A 3517-nucleotide genomic window follows, 5' to 3' on the forward strand; every position below is an offset into this window, starting at 1 on the left:
TTTTTGCTTGCACATGCAAATCAGCTGATCGTTTGACACTTTTCATGAACTTACAGGAAAAAAAACTCCGGACTAAATCCTGTAACTTCTGACTAGGAACAGTTGCTCAGTTACTCTCTCAAATGTGTTCCCACTTACAGGTTTTATGTCAATAGGAACGACTGCCTGTAAGTTCTGACTAAATCCTGTAAACCGGAATGCTATTGGAACAGACTAAATACAAGATTGCGCGGATGAGAGAGGATTTTTGAGAATAACTTTTGTGTAACGTCACACTGGTGCCATTGCGAGAGAGAAATGCCAAAACGTGAGCAAGAATGGAAGAAGAAAAAATGTTGCAAGAAAAACGTAAACAAGTTGCACAAGTGTGACGTCATGCAACCAACGATTCTGTCAAATTCGTTAAGAGAGGAATAGCGGTCCGAGATCGGCGCAACCTTTGTATTCTCTCAATCGTGGGTCCACAGGAAGGCGGAGATTTAAATTTCTACTAGATTTGACCTAAACTAGGATCATCAAAACGACCCACAAGCGAAATCAATGGTAAATGTAGTTTTATACGAGGTGTTTCAAATAATTTAGATCAACTTGAGATCATATTAGGAAAACTTCAATACGCTGTAAAAAAAGTTTGATGTTTAGGTGGGCAATTATTCTAGAGCCTTTCTTTTTTCATAATTGCCAGACCGCATTCGTGTTTTTTTTTGTTCGTCTCATTTTGTTGCACAGTGTAATTAAAGGGGGCTTTAGCTTTAGATCTATTGTGCTCTCTATTTATCACAATACCTCGTTCGGTTCTACAATCCTCAGAAAGGTTAGAAGAGCTTTTGTAGGAAGGGAATGTAGTATATGCTCCGAGTCAATTGTCTTTGATTTTTTAAGGATTCGTGATAAATAGAAAAATATTATATTTTATAGGTATCTGCAATATTTAATTGTAAAGGGGGTTTCCGTTTCACAATTGTCTATATAAATAAATCAGTAATTCAATGTAGATGTAATCAGTTGCTCGAAAAAAAAAAAAAAAAAACAAATTCGAAAAATTTCAATTCGCAAAAAATTAGGTATGCTTTTTCATTGATATTGTTCAGTTCATAATTATCCAAAAGTTTTAAAATATTAAACGCGCAAAAATTCTTCAGCAACAGCAACAGAAAATCATTCATTTGGTCCCATCAACAGCATAGCATATGCATGTTAAAGGGATTTTATTTAATACAAAATTACTTAATTTTTCCCTTTTTTCCAAATAAATTTTAAACATTCACTTCAAACGCTTTGCGACACTGTATTGACGTTTTATTGTTTGCTTGTCAAATTCAGCTGTCATTCTTATCACTTTGTTTTCTTTTTTTTTGTTATCAACAAACTGGAACAACATGTGTTTTTTTGATAAGAGAATGATTTTAGCTTCTATTCTAATCATATAATAAATTCTAACGGATATAGAACACAAAAAGATCTTTATCAGCAAATAGCTAAAAGTGCTTTATAGAAATGAGCACTTTCACGCATTTGTAGATACATCTGATTTCAACTTGTTTGGTTATCCATTTTTATCCATGCTTTGGTGCTTGGAATGAAAAACTCAACTGGCGTACGAACTGTGGCCTCACACCACTGGCGGTGCACACGTACGTTCGTTCAAAGTCCAAACGGGTTAATAAAAACAAGTTGGGTTTGAATATGCAGCTTCAAAAATAACATCGTATGTAAGTATGTACGTATATTCGTCGATGACAGACAGTTCACACTACATACATACATACATATGTATTAAAAGTATAGTGCGCACTTCTCCCCATGCAAGCGCCATTCCACACTTCATATCAATTTATATTAATGACCATCAATTGGCGTACTGGTTCTTTTTATGAATTTATTATATTTATATGTACATATTTTTATATTTTCAACTTAGAATTCTTAATATGCAAAGCATGTTTGAGGTGTTGCTCTGTTCGGTTGCACTTATATAAATTTCACAATTTTCCTGTTTAGCTGCACTGCTCCCACTATAAAGGGAGGTGGGCGATTTTACTTATATAGACTGACAATGAAATGTCTTCTGACGTATGCAATTGATATATTTTAGCTATGGCACATGGTATGCACAAACATTCATACATACATTACCAAACCGCGTATTGTCATTCTGCAAAACCGCGTAACTGACATTTGCTGCCAAAAATTGGATTTGCTCACAAAAGCTCTTGGCTCAATCCTTATCCATTCGTCCTAAAATATACTCGCCAGAAATGCGATTAATTTATAAAAAAGAGAACCATTTTGAAAAATGAGTCTTTTTACTCTCTAGAAAATAATTTATGCAACTTCACATACGCGGTTTGCATTTTGTTGATACGCGGTTTTGTGCTTTAAACGACGAATGTAAGTATGTATATACAGTATCTATAGGTTGGCGGAACCAAGCGAAGTGCACACTAGCAAAAGTTTTTGCGAATTAGCAGGGCTGCTTTCCTACAAATATATGTACATATGTATGTATGTAGCTACATACTTGCTTAGCCCACATTTTATACATATGTATTTTCTTCCATCTTAATGCAGTTAAATTACGCTACAAACTTCACAGTTATTTACATTTGTCTAGAATTACTTTATCAACCCGCTCCTAGCACTTAATGCTCCACACCTGTGCCACTATTTTATTTGTCGCACACTTTTTTCCAATAAAAATTTGTCTCGAATTGTTTCCTCGCACATCCAGCGGCCGGCCATTGACTGATTGCGCTACCAAGCAAACGAGAGCTTCTACTTAGGGGTTTGGCATTTGTTGGTGGTTGTATAAATAATGTATGTATGTACGTTTGTTGCTAGTCGCCCACATTGCTGATTCGTGGCTCTCTGTTGACATTGTTATTGTGCTTGGACAAATATGCGTCGGTTTCTCTTTTTTCTACTTTGCAAGTTTCCAGATGTTTATTGTGAACGAATCATGGAGCGTTTTTTGATGCAGTAAAAAGTTTCCGAATAAATGTTTCATGAATTTTTTTGGTTAGTATAGCAGCACGATGGCTTAAATTTAGCTGTTTTGGTGGTGTGCTGAGGTTATGCCCTGTGTTCAGAAATGCATCAAGCCAAAGCATCAGAATCTCTTATTTTTAAACTACAATTGATGGAAATGTCCACTATGCGCAACCACGGTTAAATGCCGAATTGGTACTTAGTTGCGCAAATATGGCATTTCCATCAATTTTAGCTTGGAAACAAAAGAGACTAATGCTTTGGCTTGATGCATTTTTGAGCACAGCCATGGTAACGTCGAAATTATTGAATTTTGCCCGTGTAAAATGGTCACTAAAATCTAAAATTTTGCCAAAATTGATGTTGAAATCGAGTTGACTTGCAGCTCTATGTATTCCCACGCCGATGGTAAAACTCCTTGAATGACAAATGTTTTACCCATTACGCCTAAAACTTTGACGCCAGTAACAATGGTAGTCGTCATTATGCGCGTTCCTTATCTCCCAGAAATAGTCAGAAAAAGTCCGAA

At 35.7% G+C, this 3517-nt stretch overlaps 2 protein-coding genes across 4 annotated transcripts in view; both read right to left on the reverse strand.

The window, feature by feature from the left end:
- Positions 1-2754, reverse strand: part of LOC118742237 (GTP:AMP phosphotransferase AK3, mitochondrial-like) — a 5094-nt gene extending 2340 nt beyond the window's left edge. Inside the window, exon 1 of one of the 2 annotated variants that reach the window (XM_036474160.1) lies at positions 2605-2754. The gene's annotated coding sequence lies outside the window, so the exon portion shown is untranslated. The remainder of the gene's footprint in view (positions 1-2604) is intronic. The other variant, XM_036474167.1, reaches the window with a different exon arrangement.
- LOC118742224 (arrestin domain-containing protein 3) overlaps positions 1-3517 on the reverse strand; it is a 32082-nt gene that overhangs the window by 26797 nt on the left and 1768 nt on the right. The gene's annotated exons all lie outside the window — the stretch shown is intronic.

This window comes from Rhagoletis pomonella, unplaced genomic scaffold (genome assembly GCF_013731165.1).
Source record: "Rhagoletis pomonella isolate Grant_MI unplaced genomic scaffold, Rhpom_1.0 Rhpom_scaffold_00001, whole genome shotgun sequence".
Lineage (NCBI taxonomy): Eukaryota > Metazoa > Arthropoda > Insecta > Diptera > Tephritidae > Rhagoletis > Rhagoletis pomonella.